Source organism: Trichosurus vulpecula, chromosome 4 (genome assembly GCF_011100635.1).
Source record: "Trichosurus vulpecula isolate mTriVul1 chromosome 4, mTriVul1.pri, whole genome shotgun sequence".
NCBI lineage: Eukaryota > Metazoa > Chordata > Mammalia > Diprotodontia > Phalangeridae > Trichosurus > Trichosurus vulpecula.
Window position 1 is genome coordinate 7633923 of NC_050576.1, and position 20622 is coordinate 7654544.

At 41.7% G+C, this 20622-nt stretch overlaps 1 protein-coding gene across 1 annotated transcript in view; it reads left to right on the plus strand.

The window, feature by feature from the left end:
* The window catches only part of NEGR1 (neuronal growth regulator 1), a gene marked incomplete at its 5' end in the record, with an annotated part of 1111620 nt that overhangs the window by 693402 nt on the left and 397596 nt on the right, over nucleotides 1–20622 (plus strand).

Sequence of the window (20622 nt, forward strand, 5' to 3'; positions counted from 1 at the left end):
CCCAGCTCTAACTCTGGGGTCCTATGGGATTTGTGGACCCTGAGAAAAGAGAAGGTAGTGACCACTTGTTTTTAGGAGTCCACTTGTTATTAAAACCAATCTTGCTCCTTTTGAGTCCTGTCCACATCTTTCATTCCTCTTCCTTGAGGTCAGAGACAATGCCTTGTTTACCCTCAATATCTAAGATGACATTTTGTACATAATAGGTACATTAGGAGTGTTCTTTGGAAGAATGAATACATTTATCACATCATTTCCACTGGGCCCTCACTGCCACAAGGCAATTCTTTTTCACTTTCTATGTACATCTCAACTTTGACATATCCATCATCTCTCCCAGTTGATCAGTCTGGCTGTCAGTAAGCATTTAAGTGCCTACTATGTGCCAAGCACTGTGGAAACAAACCAACCCCCAAACAGTCCCCTCTTCTGAAGTTTCCAATTTCTAGTGAGAGGATTGCCATCTTATGAGTTATACAGAGACTTGGCATCATCCTCAAATTCCCCCACATCTGTTGCCAAGCCTTGTCATTTCTAGCCAATAATAAATAGGTAATGTCTCTATAGTGCTTACTATGTGCCAGGCAACATAACTGCTTTACAACTATGATCTCAGCTGGTCCTCACAACCCCCTTGAGAGTTAGGTGCTATTATCTCCATTTCACAGATGGGGAAAGAGAGGCAGGCAGGGGTTAAGTGACGTGCTCAGGGTCTGAGGCTGGATTTAAACTCCGATCTTCCTGGCTCCAGGCCCGTTGCTCCATCCACTGCAGCAGCACCAGCACCACATCCCTCCTATATGCCACCTTAGCTTCACTCATGAAATTACACTTTAGCATAAAACCTAATCCCTTCATGCATGGACCATGGCACTGGCCTTCAGGTTGGTCTTCCTGCCTCAGGTTTCTTCTGCCTGATATCTCCTCTCCTTATGTGACCAGCTCCACCCATGCTCAATCAATGGCAGTGGCCTCCTCCTGCCCCCAGGGTCAGATACCTGTCCCCCACCCACTTTCTAGTCTTATGCTTTCTTCCCTTTTTCAAAGCCTGCCACTCAGAAACTCATGCTCTGGACTCCCAGACTTTACACTGGGGGGCTTTCCCCCAGCCCTGAACACTCCCTTTCGCCTCTGCCTCCAGGTTTCCTTGGCCTGCACAAAGACTCAATTCAGATTCTCCCTTTTGCAAGAAGACTTTCCTGATCCTCTCAGCTACTTGTGACTTTGCTTTAAGATTAGGTTTTGCCCTCTGTTTATCTTGAATATGTTTTTTTTTTTTTTTGTGGGGGGGAGGGCGCAGTTGTCTCCCTCATTAGAATGTGAGCTCCCTGAGGGCAGGGAGCCTGTATTTGCTTTCTTTATATTTACTGTGCTCAGCACAGTGCCTGGCACATAGAAAACTCTCAATAAATACTTGTTGACTCAATAAAGGGAAAGAATGCATGTCTCCCTTCCATTAGGCTGCCCTCCAGCTGTCACAGGCTAGCCAGCTGGCCTCTGCTCTGTTGACCTGGCACTTTGGAGTGGCTTCTGCCCGGATGCTGTGCCCAGTCACTACTTCTTTGTTTCAGGTTTCTCCTTCCCTTCCCCCAGATTGACCGAACTCCTGGCTTCTGCTGTCTGCTGTCCACCTGGATCACGTCCTGGGCCTGTACAATCTACTCAGCTATTTTTGGCCTGTGCCCTTTTGTTTCCTTTGGCTCTGTCAATGTCAACCTTGGACCATTTATTTAAATTCCAATTTTTTAATTTCTGTTTTGGTTTATAGTCCTAGATGTTAATCTTGGCTTTCTTCAAGGGCCTTATCATCCTAACACACCCTTCTCCATATTGATTGCCTCTCCCCCAGCCCCAGCCTTGTTTAGCATTCTGATATCCTGAGGAGGCCTCTGGCCCTAGTCCACCAGTCAGATCCAACCATTACATCTGGAACACTCCTAAAAGGAGCTCATCACTCCAATCTCACTAGACTGCCCTTGTATCCCATATATCATGGTTTCTGAGACACAGCATGGAACCTAGGCCATTGTGCTGGACTTAAATTCAGGAGAGATCTGACTCTGAATCCTGGCATTGTGATAAATTGTAGATGTGACCCTGGAAAAGTCACTTAACTCTTCTGAATCTCATACTCCTCATCTGAAAACTGAAGCAAGGGTGGTTGTTTCTAAGTGCTTCACCAGGCTTTCAGAAGAGAATGTTTTATAACCGTGGAAGGACAGTGCAAGTATCACATTAGTAGGAAGTGGTCTACAGTGGAGCCACTTAGGGAACTGGGCTAGGCCTGGAATGGTCATCATTGTCTTCTCCTCCTCCTTCTCCTCTTTTTCCTGCTCCTTCTCCTTCTTCTTTGAAAAACAATGACAACAGTGAAGCAAATTCTCTATTTTGCAAAGCAGTTTATATGAGATCTTGCTATATCTTCTCCATAAGGTCACTCCTACTAAGGATAGCATATATATTGATGGATAAAGAAAGAGAGGCTTAGAGGTTCAATGATGTGCCCAAGGTGTTGATGGTAGGCTTGGCAATTTTGCAACTGATTTTATTTTTTTCCTCTACTATTTATACTACTAGAGTACTTTACATATATATCTTACTGTTACAACAACCCTGGATAGTAGATGCTGTTATCATCCCAATTTTACAAATGCGGAAACAGTCTGAAAAAGGTCCATTGGTTTGTGTATGGTCACATTGCAAAGTGTCTGAGGCAAGATTTGAACACAGATCTCAACTTCAGATCTAGTGCATTGTATACTGGACAGTGAATTAGGCGGCTCTTTGCCACCTCTATCATATTGTGTTCAGTCCTTGGAAACACCTTTTAGTAGAGTTGTTACTAAGCCGAAGAATATCCTTAAGAAGGGAAGCAGGATGATGAAAGACCTTCAGAACATGCCATATTCAAGTTACTTGAAAAGATGGAGATTATCCACCAAGAGAAGATTTAGGCATGTCATACCAGCGGTCCTCTAGAAGAAGAAGAGGATTTTTCTTCCATCTTTGCTTCTGGAATCAGAACTTGGGGAACTGTGCTTGATGTACAGGGGGATGGAGGGAGGAATTGCCCCACATCAGAGCTAACCCCAAGTGGGATAGACTGCTTCTTGAAGGAAACAGGTTCTCCATCATCTCCATCCAGCAGGTCCTCAGAGAGAAGCTGAATGAGACCTTTATAGGGATGTTGTGGCAGGAAATTTGTTTAATGATGAACTGGAATAAATGGTCTGTGGGATTCCTACCAAGTGTCACATTCTGGGATTCTGCTTCCTCCTCCCCAGCTTTCCTCAGATTGTTCCCACAACCTAGAAAGCCATCTACTTTCCTTGCCATTTAACCGCACCTTGCCTTGGAGAGCTAGTCCAAATCCTCTTTTGTCTATCAAGCCATCCTTGATGACAGGGATACACCAACTATTATTAGTCTCACCAACATCTCTTCACAACAATATTGTCAATTTATTAGAGCCAAACCATGCTGTGGCAGTCTTTGGTCAATCACCCATTTGTTTTATTGTCCCCATGTAACTAGCCCACAATGTTATTTTATTCCATGGCATGTTTTCATTGAACCAATTAACATTAGACTGAATATCTATGGAAGGTTACATTATTCTCCCTTGTCTCTGAACATCTATAGCATTAAATATCTGCACCATGAAACTTAGCCTTTTGATGGCCTTACATCATTGCTAATTGCTTCTTGGGCTTAAATCTTGTTTCCCCGACTTCACATGGAGCCCCTTGAGGGTAATGATCTTGACCAAATGTATTTCCTATTGTAATCCACAAAGTGCCTCTCTCAATGCTGGGTACTTAGTGAATGTTCAATAAGGATTCGTTGACATGCTGTTTATATATATATATATATATATATATATGTGTATATATATTTAATCTTACTTTATATGTTGTTACTTTTGTGTACTCTCTGATACAATTTCTTCCAGGGACATTTATTTTACCAAATTTTATATAGTTAGCTGGTTAGCTAGATAGGTGTGTGTGTGCATGTATATGTCATATGTGTGGGGGGAGTGGGGTGCATATCACATATATCACTAGTTTGTAGGAACTCTTGGTGCACAATAAACAGGCATTTATTAAACACTTACTGTGTACCAGGCACTACACTAAATGGTGGAAATATAAGCAAAAAGAAAGACAGTCCCTATCCACAAGAAGGTAACATTGCAGTGAGGGAAGATAAAATATAAAATGGAACTGGAAAGTGGCAGGGGCAGGAAGGGCATTATGGGAAAAGCCCAGGAGAGTCAGGTATTCCACCTGGAATAAACACATGGGTGGTCTGGGCATCTTCCTTACAATGGAAGTACTGGGAGGAACCAGTCAATCAAAAGGACAGGCCCCGGTGGAGGATGATGCCAGCCTTTGAATCCGAGGGCTAGAGTGAGTTTCCAGGGTGAAGAGCTTTCTGGGGCATTGGAGAGAACGTTAGAGACAAGAGTCATGATAGCAGCACAGAGAATGTAGAAACTCCCTCCATGAATGCAGGTCATGGGATCATGAATTGGAAGCTGGAAGGAAGTTGAGAAGTGAAATAGTCCAGCTCCTTTATTTTACACATGAAGAATCTAAGGCTCAGAGGGATGGAGAGACTGACCTATGGTCACACAGCTAGTAAGTGTCAATGGTAGGATTCGAACCCTGATCTTCTGGGTTCCCAGCCCAGCTCTCTATCTGAACAACTTACTGCAACTTATAATCTCCAGACTTGTCTAGAGATACTGAGAGGTGTAGGAATGCAGTACGGTTCTTCCTGACAACAGAGAGGGCCCTCTACCCATTACACAAGGACCAAATTCCTATTCCAATGTCCAAATGAGCCGATATATGTAAAGTACTGTGTAAACTTGAAAGCATATAGCAGTATTGTTATTGCCGTCGATGTTGTTACCATTGCCATCATGTTTATCACTTAGATCTGCTGTAGCATAATTCACCCATACACGATGAATCCCTCACTTAGCAAATAGACAGTTTTTCAAAGGATTGATTATCTGCATACATTTCCAAAAGACATTATCCATTCAATTAAAGTCAGAGGATTATGGAAGGTTGGCAAACTGAAAACAAGGTAAGCCTAGGAGAAAAGTGGTTTTTAAAGAAAAAGGATGTGGAGGTTTTTGAGCAGCAGCAGTTACAAATGATAACATATAGTCCATTTCTTCTTCACCCAGAATGGTTAATAAAAATCTAGCCTCAGCTCACAGTCAATCCCCTCTTAGAGCTATTGATGGGGCCACAGGGAGAGAACAAGACCAGGTACCCAGCTGCTTCCACCTCTGACTGAGGCAACCGTTGATCTACAGCAGAGGCTAGGGTTTGGTGGGCACTGGATCTCTCTAAGGGGCCCTAACTTAGAATTCTACATATGGACAAGAGGGAAGCCTGCCTCTAGAAGTCATGTAGTGACTTCTCTATCACAGCAGATTTATGAGTGATATGGGCAGAAAAGGGGCAGGTGGATTTTCTCCTCCCTCACCAATACTGTTCCCAATTCTCAAAGGGTATAAAAAAAACACTCCATTACTGCATGATTACCTGCCAGTGAATGCAAACCCTTGAGAGCCAGCATGTTAGAAAGAGCCTGGAAGACACTTTAGGGTAACTGCAATATCTTACCATAGGAGCCACCTAAACCTTTCCCCTAAGTTTTCAACAGTAGTTTTGATAACTCGAAGCTGTCGTGATTCTTTATCCCACGTCCAGTACCTGCATCAGTACCCAGGAGCTTTCTCTTGCCAGTTCCTCAGTCCACATGCCCTCTCTGAATATATCATTTTTGCTGATATTTTTCAACCTGGCCTGATGACAGCCTGAGGAACCTGGGCATCTGTGGAGCAATAAGAGGCGTGCTGCTGGAGAGATAAAGTCAGCTCTTCTATCACCGCTGAGTGGCAGGGATATTGATCTCAGCAGAGGTGGGATTATTATCCCTTTCAAGCCACAAAGCAAATAGTACAAGCAGGGCCACAATCCAAGGCTGATTAGGAAGTAGACCAAAAGGAAAGAGGAGAAAATGGCTGATGAGAGCCAATCCATGGAATTTTGCAAGGAGAATAACAACACAACAGGGTTAGGGGCACCAGTTAGTTAGGCACCAGTGTGCCTCTACTTCCAGGGAGTTTCCTCTAGAAAGAAAACCTTTGGAGAGTCCTAGAGTAATTCTCCTATGAGAAGTCAATTTTTATATCATAAGTTTATGATTATGTAAGAGTTCATGCATTTAGAGTTAGATGGAGCCTTAAAATTCAAGTCCATTCCTATCATTTACAGATAAAGAAACTGAGTCCCTTAAAGTGATTTGCTCAACATGCCCCAGGTAATATAAGAGGAACTGGGATTCAAACCCAGGTCCTTTCATCTAAATCCAGAGCTCAATCTAATTTGCCATGGAGAGTGAGCATCAGAGTTGGGTATATTTCATGCCAAACCAATTATTTCACAATTGTCAAATCTAATGACCTCTTTTTATCAATCCTCATTCTTCTTGAACTCCTTGTAGTCTTTGATACTGCTAGTCACCTTTTCTTCCTGTATATTTTCTCCGATCTAGATTCCCATGACATTGTTCCCTCTTAATCCTGCTCTTCCCTGTTTGACCACTCATCACCTTTGGTGGTTCTTGTCCCACAGCAGGTCCATTAACCCCAGCTATCCCTCGACACTGATAGGCATCTTGAATCAATGTGGACAAATTATGATTAATTGTGTTTTCCACCACCACCACTCCAAGGCTCTCTTTTTCTGAATGTCCTAATTATTGTCAAGGTATGACCATCTTTACAGTCACCTAGGCTCAGGTGATTCTCCTTCCTCACAGTCAGTCCATCTGTTTAACCCATTGACAGATCTTGTTGTGTTGGCTTTACAGTCTGTCTTGCTTATGTCCCCTTCTCTCCACTCAAACAACCACTCCTCCAGTTCAGTCCCTCATCACTTTTCATTTGGATTATTGCAATGCAGCAAGGCAAGCTTTAAATTATGCTGCATCTGCCCTCATTAAAACATCTCAGGTACAGGGAGGTGTAGAGAGCTTCATTAAAAGGAAAAGAAAAAAAAAGAAATTATATAATAGGGTTGGAATTGATGACCAAAGGACATGGTACAGAAAGTAATGGAGAAGAGGGAAAATGGTTTATTGACCCAGATCCAGTAAGGCAGTCAGAGGTCATCTAGTCCAACTCCTTTTCCCAAGTAAAGAAACTGAGGCTCAATAAGGTGGAGTGATTTGTTTAAGGTTAACTGGAGAGCAGATGACAAGACTGGTGTCTGAGGCAGACCCTCTGGCTCTGAACCTAGTGAAAGCAGGAAGGTCATAGACAGCAATATGTCAGAGGTCCACACCAATGAATGATTGCCTGATGGATGGTCACTCATTAATCATCATCTTTAATCATCAGTCATTAAAGGATTAAGGGCTGGAGGAAATGTCTATGAGAGGCTACCAGAGAAAACTGATATATAATATTCCATAGTAAGAGAGAAAAGGCATCCAACAAAAAGAAGGCTGCTGGGAAACATATTAATGGAAAATATGCATGATGTCCAAATAATGTGTACAATAAGAGAGCCTGTAAAGGCTTACTTTGGTGTTTCTATGTAATTCCATCAATGCAGATTGTAATCCATCCATGTCTCTCAGCTTGTGTGTTTCTTGCCCTTGACTTCCTAGAAATCAGGTCTGGGCTTTATCTTGGGTGGGGAGTAGGGGAGGATTTTTCTCTAGTTTCACTGATATATCAAAGCTACCAATCAATTGAACAGAGAATATATAGACTATCTATTGGTTATCTCTTGTTCGTGAATCCAGAAAAGCAGCCCTTCAGTTTTTGTTCACATATAACTATGATGATATCCTTGCATAACTTCTCTTATAGGAAACTGGGTCAGTAATGTGTTATTCATATTTGTGCTTACTGTATACTCCATCATTGCCCTTCAGATGATCTTCAGCTTTAATTGTTTTGTGACTGTGGTCTCTCCTCTCTCTCTCTCTCTCTCTCTCTCTCTCTCTCTCCCTCCCTCCCTCCCCCTCTCTTTCTCTCCCTCTCTTTCTCTGTTTCTTTCTCACTTTTTCTCACTCATTCTCTTGCTCTCTTTCTCACTCTTGTTCTTTCACTCTCTCATTCTCTTACTGTCTTGCTCTCTCACCCTCTCATTCTCTCTTTCACACTCTCTCTGTATCTCTCATTCTATTCGCTCTCTCACTCTCATTCTCTCACTCTCTTGCTCTCTCACTATTTTTCTTTCTCACTCTCTTTTTCTCTGTCTCTCTCTTGCTCTCTCACTCTCTTGTTCTCTCTCTCACACTTTTTTCACTCTCATTCTCTTGCTCTCTCACTCTTGTTCTTTCACTCTCTCATTCTCTTACTCTTGCTCTCTCACACTCTCTCTGTCTCTCTCACTCTTTTTCTCTCACTCTCATTCTCTAGCTCTCTCAGTCTCTCATTCTCTTGCTGCCTTGTGCTCTCTCTCTCACTCTCCTCTCATTCTCTTACTCTCTTGCTCTCTCAATCTCTATTTCTCTCTGTCTCTGTCTCTCTGTCTCTCTGTCTCTGTCTCTCTCTCTCTCTCTCACTTCCTCTGCCTGTCTTTAATTGTGTGTGTATATTTAGTTGTACATATGGTCACACATGTTTGCATATGTATACACACAGAGTAGCCAGGCCCTTATTATTGCAAATAATGAATCTCATGAAGTGGCCATGTCATTCCAGTTGCACTGCATATTTCCACTGGGATGGCACCAATCTCCATATTTTATATAATTATTGCTTCAAATGATATGAATTCATATCCACAGGGCATCTTCATGGGATTTATTATTTATAATAATTGGGACCCAAATGTGTATATACATGCAAATATGCATATATACAAACAAATGGGGAAGGTGGAGTGAATAAACATTTATGTGGTTCAAAGCGCTAAACTCCTTTGATGATTTTTAAATAAAATTATTTGATATAGAAGGTGAAGAATAGAATTAATAGGTTTTCAATGGATTGGCAAACTGACTTGATGGGAGATGTTGTTGGCAACATTAATCACATATGCCATACTTCTTAGAAGAGAAATTTCCTAGGTTTGTTGTTCTCTGTACTGCTTTTGTTTGTTTTGTTTTGTTTGGCAAAGATGCATATGTTTGGTTGCCTATCAATAAAATTTTGATCACCATATTCCCACCATTTCCTTTCAAAAGTTCCATGTTTCCCTCCAAGTAGATTTGGTGCTGTGCCCCTTACTTGCTGAGTGGATTTTTCCCAGGTGTGATTTGAGATGAAGGGGCAAGAGATTACAGTCTTTGGAAGTTTTAAATGAGAAGTCTTGGGCACCTCTCCAGAAGGCTTCTCAGGGAAGGTGCCTGGCTAGGTGGGCATTTTTGCCAAGCTGTCAACATTTCTTGGTTTATACTTTCTGAAGAGAACACTCTTTCCAAAACCATTTGCAGTGTCAATGGTTTACTTCTAAATGTGCAAGCCCTTTGCATTCCTGATTCCCCCCATTATGTTATGCTATAGATAAATGACCACTTTTTTATCTAATCGGACTTGTATCCACTTGTTACAATTTGGAGAGGATATTGCGGTGCTGGTGATGTCCTCTCTCAGGAGCCTTGGGCACTCTTCTAAGCAAAAGTGATGATTTTAACTTTTGAATTGCTCCAAAGAAGGAATCCAGATGAAAGCAAGTATCTCTGTTGTTACAGAGTTCACTTTCAGGCTGATATTAAAAAGAATGATATGTCAAATTGCCAGGATAAGACTAGCTTTCTGCCTGTAACTCCCCTCTACATTCCTGGGCTCACATCAATTTTTCCTTTATCTTCTTCCTCTCACCCAGTCTCTGCATTACGGCCTGTCTTTGATGGATCTGGTAGTGACAAGAGTGAATGCTGGTCTCTGGCAGTATGGGAAGAATATTCTTTCACATTATATCTAAGCCTGACCCAAGTTAAAACTGGGAAATGGAACTCATCATCAATGTCTGGCTGCCTCCCCTATTTGACCCCCAGTTTCTCTCTCAACTTCCCATTCTCCACACATTCAGGGTTTTTATTCTGACCTCCAAATGCCAAGGCCTACTGACAGCAGCAACTTCATCCCTGTTGGCTCTGCCTAGAAAGCATCCCTGGTTCCAGAGCCTTATTACCACCCTCACCCACATCAGGGTACCTCCCCTCCCCACTAATAAAAATCTGTTTCCCAATGGACCTCTCTGCTAGGGGACAGCTAGCTAATTCAATTAGTGAATGGATGCTAACACCGTAATGGGTTATGATTAGGTACATCTCCCACATGATACATTTTTATATCAACAAGTGCATTCGGGAAGCCTAGAGTCTAAAGTTACTGCACAGTTAGCACACAGGGCAAGTCAATGTGTGGGGATTCTGGAAAGGGGAACATTTTAGTGCCTTTAATATCACACCATTGGTTTCCCATTAGACAATGAGCTCCTTGGAAATAGATCATTTTTTGTCTTTCCTTGTATCTCAAGCACTCAGCACAGTGCCTGGCACGTAGATGACTTAATAAAAATGTGTTTACTGACTAACTGAATCATTTATTTAAAGGGCTATAGAATCTACAATGGCCCAGTCTCTCTCTGGAATGAAATATGATCTTAATAGCAATGGTTTATATCTGCAAGGAAGTTCCAAGGTGATCTAATGTAGGAGTATCATAGATAGCTTTGGCAATCTGGTAAAGCTAATTGGACCCCTTTGCAGAACATGATTTTTAAATACACAAAATAAAATGCGTAGAGTTACAAAGGAATACAATTCTATTGAAGTACGGTTATCAAAATATATTTTTTAAATATTCCCAGATGCCAGGTAAAGAATCTAAGATACAGAAGTAGAAACTGAGATCTCTAAGTTTTAATGAGTAACAGGACTTAGAAATTGCCTTTGCAGCCTAGGCATCTAATAAATGCTCATAAATTGGTTATATAAGATGGACAAATTGTAAGTAGCTCAGGAAGGATCTGAAGTCAGCTCCTATGCCTTGGAGCCCATATTCTTTCTCCTCTTTGCTATGCAGAAAGTAGAAAAGCTATTTTTTTTTCTCTGAAAAGAGGATACAATGATCTGTGACAAGGAAAGGGGTGACTCACTTTACTTGGGGCTTGACTGTTGGGGGCTTGATTGAGAGGGCTTGGATCTCACTGGCAGCCTTTCCATGCACTTCTCCCATTTCTACCCCTGCCCAGTTCCCCCTTTGCTGCCTCTCCAGCAGGGCCTCAGTCCTAGTTTGCAGTTTCTGCCTTCTCCCTATTCACCACTCGACTGAAATTATCTTTCATTAAGCTTGCCTAAGGCATATCTGGTGCTTGCCCAGGGCTCAAAAAATCCTAGTTATGGCTCTGGGCGATGCTCTGGTCCTCAAATGTGTGGAGAGTGCACCTTCGTAATGTAAGCATTTCTGGGAAAATTATAAAAAAAAATCTGTTTCTCCTGGCTAGAAGGAAAAAAAATAAAATCCTTTGGAAAAAATAGCTTAGATTAGAGATTCTTAACCACTTCTTGTGTTATATGTACCTTTTAAAGTCTTATGAAGCTTATACATCCCTTCTTGGAATAGTATTTTTCCCCAATTCATAAAATAAAATACTTAGGGTTACAAAGAAAATAAACCCTTCTTCTTCTTCTTCTTCTTCTTCTTCTTCTTCTTCTTCTTCTTCTTCTTCTTCTTCTTCTTCTTCTTCTTCTTCTTCTTCTTCTTCTTCTTCTCCTTCTCCTTCTCCTTCTCCTTCTCCTTCTCCTTCTCCTTCTCCTTCTCCTTCTCCTTCTCCTCCTCCTCCTCCTCCTCCTCCTTCTCTTCCTTCTTCTTCTTCTCCTCCTTCTCCTCCTCCTCCTTCTTTTTCATTCATTACATAAAGGATTTAACTGTAGAGACCCCAACCCACTGTATACTAGATAATAAGCTTTTATTAAATACCTAGGATATTCCAGGTGCACTGTGGTAAGTGATGGTAAGAAAGTCCACCATATACAAACAATATACACACTGTCTACATACTTATGAATATGTATATGCCACATGGCTTGTAAGTGTCTGAGACTGGATTTGAACTCAAGAATATGAATCTTCCTGATTCCAGGCCCAGCACTCTATCCACTGCACATTCTAGTGGTCCGTGTATATCTATATATCTTTATCTACATATACATATATATATATATATATATATATATATATATATATATATATATATATATATATATATATATATATATATGTACATATATTTATCTGTGTGTGTTCACCCTGTTTACCTCAGTTTCCTTATTTGTAAAATGAGCTGCAGAAGAAAATGGCAAACCACTCCAATATCTTTGCAAAGAAAACCGCAGGGGGTCATGAAGAGTTGGACATGACTGAAACAACTGAACAACCACAACAGGAAAGTCAGGAGGTAGAGATAAAGAGGGAGAGAGAATTCCACTTATGGGTGACATCAATAAAATGCGCAGAGTTGAGAGCTGGAGTGTCTCATTTCTACTATTTTGTAGGTGGTAACCAGAAGAGTAAATAAGATCTCAAGTCAAGTCAAAAAAAAATTAAGTGCCTACTATGCGCGAGGCTATATGCTAAATGCTGGGGTAAAAAAAAAAATGACAAAAAAGCAAAAAAAAAAAGTCCTACCTTAAAAGTGCTCGCAATTTAATGGTGGAGAAAAAAAAATCCAAATAACTCTACTATTAATAACCCTTAATATTAAATAAAACTAAATAGCTCAATCTATATCTTGAGTAAATTAGAGATGATCTCAGATGAAAGGCATGATAATTAAGGAAGACTGGCAAAGACTTACTACTCCAGATAGGATTTAGCTGAAACTTGAAGGAGAGGCAAGGAGGTGGAAAGCATGCGGGACGAGGGGAATACCGAGGTTAGAGAGATCTAATGTCTGGCGGGAGCAACAGCAAGAAGGCGAGCTACATGGAAGCCAGAGTTTTGAGGACATGGGAGGAAGCTAAGGTGTTAAAATACAAGGGGAAGAGGGGCCTAGCTTTCAAAGGGCTTTCAAAGACTTAGAGGGAAAGGAGGAACCTACCAAGGGTATTTCCAATTGAGCATTCTGTACCCAAGGTCTCATGGCGTGGCAAAGATGACTGTCTTAGATGGTCGCCTACGTAAAAGAGAAGCTTTGGCTACGTTGCAGGACTTCAGTTTGGAACCTGTGCATGCTTCATGCAAAGTGAACCAACAACAAAGGTCTCTGCTTAGAGTGACAGTAGATAATATTTTTCCTGGAAATGGATTCAATGTGGTCACAGAGGAACAAAGTGCAGCTGAGCATGTAGACAACACCCTTTTTCTTTATGGATCCTTTGTTTGCATAATTTATTCCTCCTGCCAGAGGTGGGGAAAACCAGTCTGACCAACACACAAGATGCAACCTAGAATCATCTCTTTTTTTTGTGGTTTTCATGGAGAATGGTGGTGGTGGTGGTGGTGTCTTTTTGGAGTAGATGAGAGGCAATAATCAGCAATGATCTCGTTAGTCATGGTCTCACTAATAATTAGTAATTAGGTCTCAGCGCCAGGGAAACCCAAGTTCAAGTCCCTGTCATAACACATGCTGGCTGTGTGACAATGGGCCAGTGATTTAGGCCAGGGATGTAGGCACCTACATGCCACAGTAGGTAAAATGCTAGGCCTGGAGTCAAAAAGACCCAGGTTCAAATCTAGGACCATCACTTAATCTCTATTTGACTCAGTTTCCTAATTCAGAAAATGAAGATAACAACAGCCCCTACCCCGGAATTATTGTGAGGACAAGGCTAGATAATATCTGGACAGTGCTTTGCAAACCATAAAGCTCCATATAAGTGTTATTTATTGTTATTTAAACTGCTAGTACTCTAGGTGGCTCTCTAAGGCTGGAAGCCCCAGAGGAGGACCTAGTAGGCTCTGGTAAAGGGAGGGCCCTCCTCTTGAGCTCCCCGGTATCAAGAAGTCACAGGCTTGATCCCTATTCTTTCAGGGAGGAAGGAAGTTGAGGGTGTCTGTTTTATGTTCTAATAGATGAAACTCCAAGGCGTATAAGATGCATGATTCTTTAAAAAGAAAAAACTTATTTATTTTTAGTTTTCATACATTCACTCTTATAAGATTCTAAGTTCCAAATTTTTCCTTCCCTTCCCCTTTCCCACTAGTTACTTGAGAGAGAGAGAAGAAAAGGGGAAGGAAGGGGAAAGAAACCATTGAGATGATTGTAGGTTTGGAGCTGGATGGAGCCTTGGAGCAAACCTCATTTAGTATAGCCCTACCCAAACCCACTGCCATTTTACAGCCATCTCTACACCTTGGCACTGTATAAAATGAGACAAAAGGGGTGAAATAGGGGGCAGGCAGCAAGTGAAGACAGTTCTTCACTGGTGCTTATTCTGGTTATCAACACTGGTTCGCTTCCAGTTAGGGATAGGGATCCCTCCTCTTCCTGAAGATGTCAGAATCTTCTTTGCAGCTTCTAATCCCAGAGTTCAATAGGGCATTGAATGGTCAAATGAATTGTTCAGTCACACAGTCAGGTGGGTAATAGGAAAGCCTTGAACCTCACCCATCCTGGCTTTAAACTCAAATTCTGTCTATCAGTATCTATCTACATTGCCCTACTAATCAGAAATTCCTACTATGTGTGACAACAATAACACGTCTAGAATTGATGTATCATTGCTGGACCAGAGGAACTGAAATTTTGCTCCACTCCCAGATATGGCGTTTGCCTGGGCCCGTGTGGGAGCAGCCTGGCCTCTGGTGTGAGGCACCATCTCTTCTCATGCTTATTCACTCATTAAGTATTCACTACCGTGGGGATAACACTAACTGTGGTAAATGAGATTATGACCCTAAATCCAGGGACCCCAAAGGGGGGAACAAAAGAAATAATCTATCGACGAGATTTCTGTGTGGAACAGGGCGTTTATTGTAACATAGATCCTATGATGGGAGAAACACAAAATATATTACCAGAATTATAAAGATTAACAGGATTCAGTCACTTAAATTATAACTATGGCCACAATTCCCTGGAAAGTCAATATTTTGTGTTCTCATCAGAACATTAACAAAAAATTGTTTGTGAGACTCTAATTAGGTGGTTTATATTTCGTCTTGGAACTGCTCTATGCAATCAACCCCCAAGGACCCCATCAATGATGGTGCAGTGGATTGGGTATAGCAGTACTCAAAGACTGACAGGCCTTTCCAACTAACAAGGCCACCTATATACAGGGTGTGAAAATTCAATTCAAATAAATGGATGGGTGGATGGATGGATGGATGAACAAATGAATAAGTGAATAGATTTAAGTGAAAACAAATTGAACAAAGGCTATATGACTGGTGGATAGTTGAAAGAAAGAAGGAAGGAAAGAAGGGAAGGAGAAAGAAAGGAAGGGAGGGAGGGAGGAAAGGGAGTGAGAGAGAGAGAGGGAGATCTTGGCAAACTACTCTGAACAGATTCAAAGAGGGAGAGATCATTTTGGGATGAGGCAGTTGGGTTAGGTTTGAGGAAGAATGGAAAGGCCAAATTAAAGTGTCGCCACAAAGACAGGGGACTCTGTGCTCCCCACTTCCCAAAGAACAGACCTTGCTATGGCTGTGAAGAGGCAGATCTAGATGGAAGCAGATATTGACAGATGACTGTCAATGCCATGATAATACCCTCACCCTTCCACCACTTGTTTTGTTGCTGTTGTCCTTGTTCATTTTGTTTGGTTTAGAGGGCATGTGTGCTATTGTGACTTTTCTTTAAAAGTCCTAATCCTATGATGAGTCATGAGCAAAATTCTTACCTCTTTAAGATGAATTGACTATCATAGGACATTGGGCACTGATTTATAGCTAGGGTTATTACTTTATTTTCATTCTCCAATTATCTGAACTTTTACACATAGGAAAAATACAAATCAATTGTTGGGATAAAAAGCCTTCTTTTTTTCTAGGACAAGCATCTAGTGCTTCTATAAACTGAGATCAATATGGAACAAATATCCAGGCCTATATGTTGTTTCTAAAAGGCCTTCAGCCTTTTAACACCTTCAGCTCCATTTCCACTGGGAGAAAACCAAACTCCTTAGCCTGGTTTTTAAGAGCTTCCATACAATGATTCCACCCCTTTCTGGCCTTATGTCACACTCCAGGCAATCGTACCATCCACCTTCCAGGCACCTTGGCTGACTCCACCCGTCCCAGTTTTGTCTCATTCATTTACACAAGACTGGAACCACTCCTTCCTCATCTCCATCTCCCAAAGTCCTGATGTTCCTTCAAGATTTAGCCCATGTGTCACCTATTCTGGGACTTTTATCTATCTCCTTGCAAGTTCCCTGCCCCCCTATAAAACATGAGCTCCTTGAGGATGAGGTCATCATGGATTTGGTCTTTGTATCCCTAATGCCCCACATGGTGCCTGGAATATAGAAAGCAATCACTCAACGTGAATTTATTACATGATTACTATAAATCAGATACCATGCTAAGTCTTAGGGGAAAAAAAAATAACAAAAAATGGCCACTGCCCTCAAGGAGATTATATTTTAATGGGGGAGACAAGCTGCATATAGATACCATACAGTTGTTTATTGGAGATCATTCTATACTTTGTAAAGCACTTTCCATTCATTCTTTCACCTGATCCTATCAACAACCCAGTGAGGTGGGACTCTGAGACTGAGAAGTTAAGTGATTTGCCCAGGATCACACAGATAGGAAGCACCTGAGGCTGGATTTGAACTCAGGTCCTCCTGACTCTGCTAGCTGTCCATATCGATGCCCTGAGGCAAATCGCATTGCTGTTCACAGAACTACTAAGTCATTCCTCTTCTAATTCTTATCATCTTTATGTTAGTCAATGACTACATTTTCAATTTAAAATATTTACTCACAATATGGTGTGTGCTAAAAGTCTTTTTGTAGCTTTAAGCTTTAATAGGGTAAAGCCACCCAAAGACTTTTGAGGCACTCTGTCTATTGATGCTCGCTGTACTCTGCCAATTTTACAGTCTTGATTGATATTGTACGTCTTCTGACTTTAACACTCCAAAAGAACTCAGATTCCATCTTTATAGTCCTGTTCCCCTGATGTGGCTCACAAAGCCACCATGTTTTTAGGGTTGCCAATGTCATGTTTTGTTGTATCTAGGATCAGCATTCTTGGCAGCTGCTTCTGTTGCTAAGCCTTTCTCTGTGTTGGTAGCCTAAGAGAGAGTAAGCTTCCTGAGGGCAAAGAAACCCTCACTTTTGTTCTTGTATTGCCAGCACCTAGCCCAGTGTTTGGCTGTGGTGCTAATGTGATCAAAGATCTTCCCCCACCCATTCAATAGGCCTCAGGTGGAGCTAGTTAAGGGAAGCTTGATTGGGAGAGGCTTGTTTGTAGGCAGGCCCACATTCTTTTGCCATTAGGTGCTAAGCCCCAGGGCAGAAAATAAGATATATATATACACGCCCTGTGGGTAGTGATTAAGATCAGAGCAGAAAGAACTTCAAAGAAGATAGAACTACAAGAAAAGAGAGAACTTTGAGAGAGATAGAGAACTGGAAGGGCTCTGAGAACTGCAAGGGCTTTCAGAACTGAGGGAGGAGAGGACACAGGCAAGCAGACAGTTAGGATTTGTGAGTGAGTGTTTAAGGGAAGGCCCTAGGAGAAGGGAAGGTTACAGGATGGCTTGGCTCTTTGTTGTGATACTGTGTTTTAATCTCCTTGCTGTTACATTGAGATGGACTTACTGGTTTTGGAATACAATTACTGCTGTGTCAAATTGGGGTTATTGGTTCTAGGATGTGATCCTCTGGTGTCTGAGTAAATGTTTTACTTCTTCTGCCTTCTATTCAGAGAATCTCTTATACTTTTCAATTCTGAACTATACAGGCATATTCACGGTCACCATCAATATCATGAATCCTGCCTTACTGATACATTGGCATAAAGAAGGTATTTATCAAATGCTTGTTGACTGAGGGAAAGGCTGGCGCTGAGGCAACTGCCTGTCTCGATTACTCCATACCTGGAGTATGGCACGGCTGGCACTGCTAACATTCTGTTTGTTCAACTTTTAAGGACCAAGAGTAGTTTCCTCCACCCTACCAAAACACAAACACACCCCAGAAGAATTCATGTCACATGGTGTGTGTGTGTGTGTGTGTGTGTGTGTGTGTGTGTACCCTTCTATGACTCAGTAGAGGAGGGTTTGGAGAGTTGTAGGTAAGAATATATAAATGATACAACTTAGTTACAACTCTCCAAAGCACGCGTGCACGCACACACACGTATCTATATTCGTAGATATAACTCTCCAAAGCCCTCCTCTACTAAGTCACAGAAGGGTTGTGAACTACATGAGAAGAGAGAGTGTACCTATTGGCAAAAATCACAGCTTCTTCCAACACCAGAGTGTCTTCAGATGTTTGAGGGGCCTTTGGTCTTTCAGAGAGCTCAAGGCAGTTGACAGAAACTTTTAAATCTCAAGTGTATTCGATTGCAGAGTTGAAAACTGGCAAAAGAGGAAGAAAATCTGAAAGGGGGTAGGCAGAGAAACCACAAGACATCAATGGCAGGTAATAAAAAGAGATGATTTTAAAACCTGGCTTCAAGAGGTCAGAAGTATGGGGCTAAGGCTTTGAAGAATCCAATAGCCTCAGGGGCTGCTGATGAATTTTCGGACGCTCTCCTTTTACAAATGGTGACTTGATGCAATGGGCGTCTTTGCGCAGGAGCACTCTCCACTCTTGTCGATTTCATGCCCGTATCACTCCTCCTTGGCCACTGTCTCACTGCATGTTATCTTTCCTTATTATAAGGATCCTTAACCACTTCTTTTAAATGGTTTGAACCCCTCTGGCTGTCTGGTAGAACATATAAACCCCTTCTTGAAATAATGCTTTTAAATAGTTGAAAGAAATAACTAAATTTTAGTTAGATGTCAGTGAAAATACAATGTTTATGTTTTGCTATCCAAGTTCACCGACCCTTGGAAATCTATCCAGTGTCAAGAGGTTCTAAGCTGCAGGTTAGGAAGCACTCCTGTGTTAGGATGAAAATTCCCTGAGGAAAGGGACTTTCTTGCCTTTTTAATTTGTTCACCAAGCACTTGGCACAGTGGTTGGTTGATAGTAAGAACTTAAATGATTTTCATGTATTCATTTATCCATCCTTTCATACAATCAACCAGTAAATATTTATTTGTTATCTCCTATGGGCTAGTTCCTGGAGACCCAAGTAACAGAATGAAACGTTCCCTCCTTGCAAGGAAGTCACATTCGTTCATTTATTTGTTCAGGGATTTACACCCCTTTCTCTCCTCTGGTACTTCCCCTGGAATAGGTTCTCATCTCCTCGTTCCTGGGCCGTTGCAGTAACCACATGCAGGGCTTCCCTGACTCACCTCCTTGCCCCGGTCCATCCTTTACTCAGCTATGAAATGATCTGCCTAAAGCACAGTCCTAACTCTGTCATTCTCCTTTCAATAAAATTCAGAGACTCCCTGTTACCTGTAGGATCAAATACAAAATCCTTTCTTTGGTTTTTAAAACCTTTTTTAGCCTAACTTCTTCCTACCCTTCCAGTTTTCTTATACTCTATGCCTCCTCTCATATTATGTGATCTGGTGAAACCAGCATGCCTGCTATCCCAAGACACTCTATCTCTCGGATCTGGGAATTTTCACTGACTCTCTCCCACGGCCGGGATTCTCTGCCTCCTGGCTTCCTTCCAGTCCCACCTAAAATTTCTCCATCTACAGGAACCCTTTCCCATGCCTTCCTAATCCTGTACCCTTCCTTCCATTGGTTATTGTCTATTTATCCTAAATATAGCTTGTTTGTACGTAGTTGTTATGTCTTTGTAGTTAGACTGTGTGCCTTGTGAGGTGAGGGACAATTTACACCTTTCTTTTTAGTCCCAGTGCTTAGCACATAGTAGGAATTAATGCAGTATGTTCCAGATGTCTTCCCTTATCTAGGAAATGCCAAACTCTGTCTACCAATATAGAGTTGCCTAGAGCCTTGACAGGTCAGTAACTTCTGTAGGCTCACTTGACCATTAAATGTCAGAGTCAGAACATGCCAGATCCTTCCTGGATTTGAGGCTAGCCCTCTGCCTGCTATACCACCATATCTCTCATTGAGGAAGACAGTTGAGGAAATTTTATTTATGAAGAGTGAGGTATAGAAAGGCAATGGAGTATGGCAGCTTCAGCGGCCATGAGGAAGCGTTGGAAATGGGGATCAAACCAAAGCCAGAGTACATGACTCTCTCTATTCTCTGTCCCTTCTCAGTATGGACATTTCTCATCTTGATTGGGACCATTTCAAACTGTGAAAAATGTGATTTAACTGGCTAGATACCATATCGTAAAATGATAGATACTCAGTGTTAGAAGGGAGCTCACTGGTTATCTAATCCAAGCCAGACCTCTATAACAAACATGGCAAGTGGTTATTCAGCTTTCTCTTCACGGTCTGCAGTGATTAGATGCCCCCGGCTCCTCACTGGGTCATAGATTTAAGCTGGGAAAGACCTTAGAGGTCATCTAGTCCGATGCCCTCATTTCACAGGTGAGGAAATTGGAGCCCAGAGA